The sequence below is a fragment of the Protopterus annectens genome, chromosome 9.part0 (genome assembly GCF_019279795.1).
Source record: "Protopterus annectens isolate FY-2018-M chromosome 9.part0, PAN1.0, whole genome shotgun sequence".
Lineage (NCBI taxonomy): Eukaryota > Metazoa > Chordata > Ceratodontiformes > Protopteridae > Protopterus > Protopterus annectens.
In genome coordinates, this window is record NC_056743.1 from 1961007883 (window position 1) to 1961019754 (window position 11872).

Sequence of the window (11872 nt, forward strand, 5' to 3'; positions counted from 1 at the left end):
CACACACACACACACACACACACACACACACACACACACACACATATATGTATGGATGTATAGATACTAAACACACACCACACCAGTATGTATAGATATCACTGTCTCACACACACACACACACACACACACACACACACACACACACACACACTTGTATGTATGGATGTATAGATAATACACACACCCCACACCACAACAGTATGTACAGATGTATAGAAATCACACACACATACTCTCTCTCACACACTAGCTATACAGATAATTACAAACACTGCATGTTCTTCGTATCACATAAGCATCTTTTGCAGAAGATCCAATCAAACATGAAAACAGTTAGAATGTATCTCAGAAGAAATATCTGTAGAAGAATAAGTTTCTCAAATGGGATGCCTACTGTTATGAAGTCTACATGTCTTCAATGTACCTGCATGGATTATTCTGAGTGTTGTGGTTTCCTCTCACATCCCTACAAACATGCTGTCTGTGAGACTGTGTATGCATTGAGATTTTTGTCTTAGCCAGAATTAGATGTTTATCTTATACACAAAGAGTGCTGTGATGAACTCTATCCATTTCAGGTAGGGGGAACTGAAGTAGATACCATAGAATGCATGAATTAACAGTAAATGAGAGGTTAACTAGTAATCACTGATCACCTTATGAGTGTTCAGCAAACACTAACAGGAAATGCAATCGCTATATATATATATATATATATATATATATATATATATATATATATATATATATATATATATATATAATAACATAAAATCAGCAGTTTATGCCTCTTTCACAATGCACACTATAAAACAATATATGTAAAATACATTAAAGAGAGTATTCATTTATGAATGATTTCATTCACAGAAAGTATAATCAAGTACAAATTAATTTGAAATTCATTAACCCTGTCTGCAAAAATTCATGTAATTATTTCTAAATTATGAGTTGGTGCCTCAGAGAATATTATGAATTCTAATATTTAATTAATCTCTTCAAATTGCATTAGACTTTATATAATAAAGATTTGCATATTTACCATGAGTAATTTCCTTCTTGGATGAATGCTTACTCTTAGAAAGACCCATTTTAGACTTGAAAATAATCTATTTGCTTGTAGACTTCTCGATTTGTAACTTTGAATTGACTTAATTCTTTGGTTTGAATCACTTAAATAAGTTCTGTTGTCATTGTGATGTCACTGGAGCCAAAGTTCTATGTGTTGCCATCACAGCCAATCAGATTATACCAAATTGTAAAAGCATTGTGATGCCATTACAACCAATTATATTATGTCAGCTGAAATTTTGTATGAGCATTGTGATGTCATCAGAGCCAAATGGATCATTCCATATCAGTCTTACAAAGTTCTATGAGCACTGTAATTTCATTGGAGGCAGATAAACTATATCAGCTCAGTCCCAGCACACTTCACTATGCAATTAAGTGACATGTTAAGAAATAGTATATGAGTCTGATCAGTGTAATAGTTATCCCTAAAAGGGACAATTGTGCACAGCACCAGATTTAAATCACTTTTGATTGTAACAATCCAATACTTAACTGAACAGGAAATCTAATTTAGTGGATACTAAAATCTCTGTTTTTGAAACATGTTTCTTCAGTTAAACTACCACCTGTGCACTTATGTATTTCCATCTGAATTACTTAAAAGTAATCTGCATGGCACTGACCTGCGTGTGTGTGTGTGTGTGTGTGTGTGTGTGTGTGTGTGTGTGTGTGTGTGTGTGTGTGTGTGTGTGTGTGCAAAGGAACGCATATTAGTTCTGCATGCGAACTGTTTGCATCTCTATTGTAGAATTACACATTGTTTGAAATTAGACTTGTTACATTTGTCGGTTCAACAAATACAATTTTTCCATTTGAATAATCACACATTTCAACTGTCTTCTTCTTTTATATGTGGCTAGAAAAGGAATAGCATACGTATGGTGTAAGAAACGAGTTTAAAATAACATTCAGGAATTCCACTTTTTCTGATAGCCTTTGGTAAGTACTAAATGGTTAAATGATTTCCTCAGAGGAAGCCTCTATTAATCATTTTGATGGTGTATATAATTGACATCTGTAGCCCCGGGATTCAGCAAACTTCCATGCAGGAATAGCTTATTCCTGCACGGAAGGGACAGTTCCTGTGCAACACGGCAGCGTACCATCCATATGTTTGAAGGCGCGCTGCCATGTTCTAAAACAGACATGGTTCTGTGTGTAAGTGCAGGGGGGGTGTCTGAGAGCAGTGGTCTCACAATACACATGCCCCCTGCACTCCATAATTGCCATACGGCAATGTAATGGCAGCGAGAGTGTCTGCGGAACACCTCTCAACCTCTGAAAGTAAGAAATCTGGAGAAAGCAAATTAAGTCTGGCTCATGCAGACTTAGAAAGTTCATAGCATAACAGGTTATACATTATCATAAATTTGCTGAAGGGTACGAAGTCTAAAATTCAAATGTCTGTCAGTATGTTCTAACTTCAATCTTTAATGATTTGTCACTAATTTGCCAGAAAGCCGCAATTTGATAAAAAAACTGACCAAAAATATAAGACAAAAATGTGGACATTTAAATTTAATGTTTGTTTATTTTTTCAGCCTACAATAAAGTTTAAGCATAGCTGCGTGGGTTTGCCCATCGTGCAGCTTTGCATAGTAGCGTTTAAACTTCAAAAGAAGTTAATTAGAACTATACATAGCAGAAATATTGAAACTGGAATAGTGTAGTGGTTAGAGTGTTCACCTAGCATGCAGTCAATCGCAGTTTAAGCCCCACAGTAGGCCATACATTTTCATATGTGAAACACATCTAAAATGTATTTTTTATAAATAGGTAGTGAATATATTATGTATATGTTAACCAGGGTAGTGTAGCAGCTCCAAATGTGAGATGTCACTTAAATTTAAAGTTTAAACAAGATTTAGCATAGCTAAGCTGATTTGCGCACTGGTAAGCAGGGCTTAGCATCTACCCCTTTAAGAAATTGGCATCTTTGCTAAGCAGGTTTGCCCAGTTCTTAGATTAGCTCAGCTGTTTCAAAACTGTCCAATCACGGTACAGGGTGGGAAATAGCCCTATTTAAACCTCACAGGTGGGAATACAGTTCATAACTGGTTGTAGCTGCCCACTGTAGGCAGTATGGCAGATGTTGGGGAAGGTGTGCGCTTTAGGGCGCAGGGCTGGAGCATACAGGAGTCCGAGGTCATGGTAGGGCTTCTTGTCAAAAACCATGAAGTGAGACTGCTGCAGGACCAGTACCAGGGCTCCCAATACAAAGTGGAGGCCTGGGAAAGTCTCACCCGTGATCTCACCAGTGCTACTGGCATCCCTCGGGCTGATAAGCAGGTCTGTCACCACTATGCCGACTTGAAGCGGAGGAAGAAGGATCTCTTGGAGCAGTGGGACCAAGAAGCAAGACGGACATGTACTGTCCCAGGCACGTGTAAGTATGCATATCAAGAAGTGTTTTTCCAAAGTCCAGCCTGTGTATGTGATGGATAGGTATGCCTAAATGTTCCACTATCTTCTTTACAGTTCCAGCTGTGCTGGCTACAAACAAAGAAGCCCACACCAGCAGGTTGCAAAGGCTGCGTCACGAGGCTGTTGAGTAACAATCTAGCTTGCAGTTGTTGTGTCTTTCGGCTTTTCCCAGTTAGGGGTCGCCACAGCAGAACTCCGGTCCACTAATGATTGGCAGAAGATTTTTACGTGCCGAGTTGCCAGCCCTGATGCACAACCTTCAACGAAGGTATGCCCCTTCACGTATGTGTCCACACAGAAGACACTTTATCTGAGAATCGAATGGGACAACGTCTTGCTGTGAGGTGACAATGCTACCACAGCACCACTACCACAGTCTAACAATCTAGCTTGTAGTAGTCATACCAAACAAATATGAAGGAGTAGAATGTCACCTGGCAGTATTAAAAATGGGTATGGTTTGTACTGAATAAACCAGACAATATGACAGTAATAGTCTCATATAAGTTATATATAAATAAAACTGTAACTGCCTGTCAATAAAATTCAAAATCCTGGACTGGTTGTGTTTACTCTGGTATTGTATGACTTGAAATGTTGCATGCACCAAGATCTAATATCTGAATAGTAATGTTGTGTTAACCACTGTTTTCCACACTGTGCTATGTGAAAAAGTATGTATAGGAATGTCTGTGTAAGAATGTTGTAATTACAAGGTCAGATTGTACAGCCAAGAGAGAATTAGACAGAAAACATTGAAAGAAAAAACAGTAGTTTCTCAATAGCTCACTCTGATGAAATACAAACTTGTATTTTTAGCAGAAACAGCCACAGTTCGAATCCCGGGAGTGGTAGTAAGCTGTATGCATAATTTCAACTAGGATTTTGTGAATATGTGTAGAAACAGTCAGGTAGTGTTAACATAAATTCTCTCCGCATGTCTTCAGGTAAGTGAAGGTATAAAGTGGCTATAAGAAGGCTGTAGTTATACTGTGTCCAACACCCACGGTCCAACCCCAAGGCTGCAAATGACAGCAAGATAAGTACATACACCAAGTGGTCTACCCCAAGAAATGTTTAAAAGTGTCATGTTGTCACAGCTACTGGTTCGTGCTGTCAACAACCAGGGTGACCGATAGAAATCAAGGCAGACTATGGCAGTAACACACACACACACACACACACACACACACACACACACACACACACACACACACACACACACACACACACACACACGCACACACTACAAGTGCAAATATGTAACCCTGACATGTGTATATGGTTAGAAACAGTCATGTAGCGTTAACATAAATTTCTTCCACAGGTCTGCCAGCTAAGAATAGGTATAAAGTAGCTATGAGAAGGATGTAATGATACACTTTGTAGAAACATACCACTGCCCAACCCAAGGCCATAGGTTGTTGTAAAGTAAGGTAATTCCTATAGAGTAATGATTAGAGCAACGATCATTAAAGTTGTGAGTACTGCAAGCATATACAACTTGTTAATTGACATCTCTTCCCCCACCACCACCATATCTGCACCAATAATCTAAACACACAAATCAATGGGTATGTTGTACACCAAACCTACTGTTGGGACATGTGTCCTATTGCTCAACAAATATTGAAATGTGTTTCTATTAATGTTCTCTGTTCAAATAATATCATTGGTGGCCTGTTGCTATCAATGTAACCTGTATGCCGTTATAATGGGCACTGTGGTTTTATATATGCATGTGTTCTGTTTGCTATGCAACTGTTCCAAATCTGTTGTTTTGGGTTAATGGGAATATCTATGCATGCTGTTATAACTAATCCTGGAATGTGCTTATGCATGACTAAGCTTTCTCTGTTGTAAAACTGCAACACCATAGCACGTCTGGGAAGGCCAATCCCAGCGGATCTGCTTGTCCCGCCTCAACTGGCCATGGCACCGGGCCCCAGGGACCCACCCGGGGACCTCCTTGGCAGTGTTCCTGCACCACCTTCAGGTGGAACTGCCTCAAGGGATAGGGCTCATCCCCCCTAGGCGCAGACATGGACAGGATCCTGTCACTCAAAGCCAGGTCTGGGGTTTGGTGCATAGCCAGTTCCAAAAGGAGTTTGGAGATCTGCTATGCCAACTTGAGGGTTGCATGGCACATTTAGAGGTTCAGCCTGCCCATCCTGCTCAGCCCCTAGCACAGCCACCTTTGGGGCTGTGAAGGTGTAGTGGTGACTGCCCATGGGTGGGGAACTCAGTCTCACTGTTTCCATTTGGGGGCTCGTGGGCTTCCGATTTCCAAACATCCCTCCCTGTCCAAGGTGCTTACCCCCAACATGTGTCATATACTGCCCCTGTATGCTGTCTTGTCTGTCTTCCTACCCAACCTACCTCCCCAAATATACCAACCATCATTCCCCAACATCCCACTCTCACTTTAAAAAAAAGAGCAATCTGTTCCTCCAAAAACATTTCTTCTCATACATAGCTGTCCATTTCACACACGTGTCTACTGGACACATGTAATCTGGTCTAATTGGCTTCACAACACATTATTGTTGTCCTCACCCCTCTTTAATGGGTTTGAGTGTCCAAATATACTACCAAATTCAGTAGATATGCACAGCTGTTGCTGTAGAAGAAATGGACAGCTATGGACCTTCCCTACACCTGTCCTAAACATTCCTAGCCATTTTTCCTATTGTTTTCCTCTGCATGCCCCCTTTTTCACCACTTTTCTATCACTCCTTTTTTCTTTTCTTTTAAAGAAATTAGCGTGGAGGTTTAAGCGTGTTTACACGGTGCTAAGCTAAGCCTATACAGATTAAGCAATTATTGGTTTAACCATGTTTTAGCAGTGCTTAGCTCCATGCAAATCTGCTTACAACTGGTTAAAACTGCTTTCATCACCTTGTCACCATCAGCCACTGTTTTGACAGCAAAAAAAATCAGCCCTGCCCAGTCTTAAACCCAGGACCCGGGGCACCATAGTCAGAGCAATGTACTACTACTCTAGCTGAACTGTACTAATGAATTTTTTTTGTTTTAATTTATCAATCAGTACAGATATAGAATACTATGGAACAAACACTGTGGAATCAGTCATGTTATTTATATATAAATATACAAATATAGATGTGTAAAATGATAGATGCATATGAAAAGTGTATATATCACATATATGTAGCTGTACATACGAAATTATACATATAGAATATTTACATATATATCATACAATAACTATACATGTGTATATATCAAAAAAGAAATATACTTATATATCAGTAGTCATATATGTAAAAAAATATATATACATATATATAGAAATATATCTATACACATATAAATATATATATATATATATATATACATACATATATATATATATATATATATATATATATATATATATATATATATATATATATATATATAGGAGCACACACACAGATGCACACACGCATATATATATATATATATATATATATATATATATATATATGTATATATAAGGGTCTACCTGATAACACTGACATGCCAAAACACTGACAACGAAATAACCGACACGACAAAACCAAAAGAAACCGAAGGTTCAAAAACACGAAACTTCACACGCCCGACAAACCACAGTCCCGACAATCTACAAAACAAATACCTTTCCTGAAAAACACACACACAACAAAAGCACACCAAAAACCTTGCAAACCTACACTAAACCTTGCATACATAACTATCTATGCACTAACCTTAACCCAAGTCCTAACCCTAACGTCCATCACTATCGCACACTTACCTTACCTGCACCCTAACCCTAACTCACTTAATCCACTCCTAACCCTTAAGTCTGTCACTATCGCACACTTACCTTACCAGCACCCTAACCTTAACTCACTTAATCCACCCCAACCCTCAAGTCTGTCACTAGCGCACGCATACCTCACCCGCACCCTAACCCTAACTCACTTAACCCGCCCCTAAACCTAAAGTCGGTCTCTATCGCACACTTACCTGACCCACACCCTACCCTAACATCCGTCACTATCACACACTTACCTTACCTACACCCTGACCCTAACGTCCATCCCTATCGGACACTTACCTTAACATGTCGGTGTTCTCAGCATCAGGATTCTCAACTTTTGATCATCTCCATTGTCGATCTTTCAGTGTTGATGTTCTCCTTGTTGACATTGTGGACTTCTGGCGTTTTCAGGTAGACCTATATATATATATATATATATATATATATATATATATATATATATATATATAAATAATCTGTGTACTGATATATACATACAAACATACATACATATACATAAATGGGGGAAAAATTTAATTTCCTAACCCCACTATAGTGTGACCTTGGAGTTGGTATATTTAATTTACGGGGGTGTGTGGGGGCAGAGCCCCCCACTTAGAGGGTGCAGGGGGGCTTCCCCCCCTCCATAAATGTAGCAAACAGTGTGTGGGATGTTATTTATAGTTGCTTTGTAGTTTTCAATGTTTTGAGATTCAATGTTATGAGTTTTAGATGTTTTGAAGTTTAGATGTTATGGTCTTGATGTTTTGAGTTTAGATGTTATGAAGAGTAGATATTTTGATAGGTAACTATATATATATATATATATATATATATATATATATATATATATATATATATATATATATATATATATATATATATATATTTATTTATTTATTTATTTTATTTAACATTTGTTGACCGGGAAAGTCCGACTAAGTTCCACAGATCCTGTTTTCAGCGGAGGCCCGGGGAGAAATGCTACAGAAGCATGTCTTTAGAATGTGGGAGGAAACCAGAGTACCTGGAGGAAACCCACACGAACACAGGGAGAACATGCAAACTCCACACAGAAGGCACCCCAGCCGAGAATCGAATCGGATAACCTCTTGCTGTGAGGCGACAGCATTAACCGCTGCACCACTATATATATACTCATAACATGTAGTGGAGTCATACCCAATACCATATCTCCCCACCTCTAAGTGCAACAGATCTGACAAAGACTGCAAAATGGGGGGGGGGTGCAAGAAAGCATAACCAACCCTGACAAAGAGGGGGGCATGAAAATATGGAGATATCTGAAATACTGGTGTAGATGAGCTGACACATTTGATGCAGTAACACCCTCCTGTCTGTTCTAACATATATTGAGTGGAATAGCACAAGTCCAAAAACCAATCACTTCCTACTAGTTAGTCACTTAAATCTCCACATTATCCCACTGATGTCTCAAAAATACACAACACTTATGGGAGCCAGGCAACAGTACATCTGCAAAATATCTGGACATAATATAAAATTAGGGAAAATACACTGAGCTGCTAGCCATGTCACCAAACAATATCCAAACTACAAACAGACTGACACAACAAAAAAACAGTCTTGCTATGGGGGAATACACATAATTGTGAATATGCCAGGCACTCCAGGGATGTAACAGCACTGAGAAACAAACACCAGTGTGAAAGTCCATACAGTATAAGGAGTGTGTGAACAAAATTGCCAGCATCTTTGACACTCACACACTACCCCTACATATACTGGCTCAATACACAGTGTAGTATGATGCCTGACCGTGTTATGGGGCATGTCCCAGTCTTACCCTACAAAAATGTAACACTTGATAGAGCACCAGAAACTGGATCAGCATGCAAAGTCAGATAGAAAAGGAAACATAACACTTACATCTACACCCCCCCAAGAAATAACATATTAACAATACACTGCTACACAGTCCTGACAGTCTGTCAACAGTAGCCAGAAATACAAAGACCTCCCAATTGTACACACTCCCAAAGGATGTCCAGGCCTTGTCATCATATATAAGGCCTCTTACACATAAAATGTCTGGCAGTCTGATACCTAAATGGGATGATATTAGGAATTAAGTCACTAAGTAATGATATACCATATCTCTGCCTCTTACTGCATGATATAGAGACAAAGCCTGACATACTTGTGGACAGAGGCCTAAACACAGGTCCATGACAGAGATACTGCTGTTAGAAATTGAGAAAGTTGCTGGTGTAAGAGGGTCTATTGTAACATATTTGTTCTGAGGAATATGAAGTCAGAAACAAACATGGATGCTACCATTTATGGACTACTATCCTACAGAGCATGGTACTGACCTTCCAAATTCAATAAATGTATGATTAACACACTGATAATAAGACTCCAAACTCTGGGCAGTCTGAGCTATGTCAACCACATAATACTCTCAAACTGCAAATCACAAACCCTGTCGAACTAGCCTTACTTCAATTGTATAACAGCAATACTTACAGTCTGTCCCTATGTCTGGAATATTTGTCCCTGGTATGTTGGGCTGTCTTCACAGTCTTTGTTGTAAGTTGTAATTACAACAACCCTCTGTGATGCTGTGTGTAACACACATCCATGAAAACCTCCTCACAGGTAAAGAAAAGGCCAATGCCTACATGAGGTACACAGTTGTAGGACTGTGTTTCTAAGCTACTGGGTACAGGAATAATGCCACAGCTGTCCTACATGGAATTAGCAGTGGGAAACTCCAATTTCTGCACAGGCCATCAGCTGATCCTGAGCAGTACCTACAAAAGGCAAGCTGCTGGCTCTGCAAAACAGATGTATAACTGACATTTGAGAGAGAAAATAATAAAAAAAAGAAAACAACTGAAAAGAAGCAGCCAAACAGGCAGAAGGAAAAATTATCCATACACCAGGATAACATCCAACATCAGCAGGAAAAAAAAATACAGGTATGTCAAACAATGCCCACACATTCCCCAATTGAAGGACAGCTGGGTGCAGGCACAAGACATGCAAGTGTGGAGACTATGACAAGTGAGCAGCCATAGCCAGACTGCTGGTGAGGTCACACACAGCCAGATGGGCAGTGGTGGTCGAAGGAGGATTGCCACCTTTCCAGCCCATGTAGCAAGTGCCAATCCAGCAGTTACCAGGTGCATGTTTTGGGCTGTAATGGATGTGCAGGCACGTAATGTACGTAACACCACACAACTGAGCAGGCTTGTGACAGACCATCTCCCTGGTGTTCATAGCTGTATCAAGGACCTTGTTGCATACAGGTGTAAGGCCAATGAGATCATGGATAGACGACTGGGTGATATTGGGGCACTCCTCAATTGTGGAATATCTGTGCTTGAAAGTTAGGCAGGGGAGAGGCAGCAGCCATGTGGACGTAGCTCAGGACCACAATCAGCTGGGGTTCCACGTGGCCATGCATCATCACACTCCCGTAGTGGCAGTAACACCAGCAGTACTGAGGGTGGTGTGCTGTCCATGTCACAGCAGAGTAGGCCATGGGCACGTGGTCCTGACCAGTCCCAACAGGGTCGCGGTTCCAGTAGACATCAGTCACAATCGGGGAGTAGTACTGCCTAAGGCCTTGACCCTGGTGGTGCAGTCAGACCCCTGGCAGGTCCAGTTCCAATATCCATGGTTGGAGATGGTGAACTGTACACCTTGCCATGTATGGCCCACAGCTGTCCAAAAAACATCATTGTAAGGCAGCCACATGGTGTGACTGTGTGGATGCAGACACACACATGCATATCACAATCAGAAAAAAGTTCATCGCCACACACATGCACCACACATCCATAGACCATATCATTCCCACACCCCAAACACACATCCATAATGTCAACCAAATGGTGCAGCCTAGACCTCTTGCAAAACCGCACAACATATTGTGCATATGATGAAACCTGTGCCATATCCCTGCCATACAAACCATCACATCAGGGACATGTAAATATGGGTCTGATGCACAGGGTGAACATACTAAATTATAGCTATGTAATGTTGTGTAAGATGCTGTCATTTGGCATGTATAAGGGGTACGCATTAGAGTGTGTACAGTTTTGGGCATTATGCATTCTTGCCATTAGTAATGCTGAGTGAATGTGTTCTCACAGTCTGTATTCTGTTTGTGTTCTAAGTGTCTGTGTGTCACCAGGATGTGGGCCTGCAGGAAGTCCAAGGGGTATGGCAGTGTGTTAACACATCAATCATGTCATAAGCAGGGTACAGCTCTATCTGCCCATATTTCCAAGGTCTGTATAACAGTGAATGCATATGCCTCACAGCTTATAGTGCCAAGTGTTGTATATAGGTATTTGGTGACTGACATGTTCTGTTGTAGAGTAGAGAATGGTCAGTGTAGTGGGTTGAACACACCTACATTTGCTGATAACTACACTCACAGGAGATATTGCATCAACCAAACACACACACACACACACACACACACACACACACACACACACACACACACACACACACACACACACACACAATTGCCAGTACTGGGATCCATAGGTTCATAGATTCATATGTGAAGTCTACGTG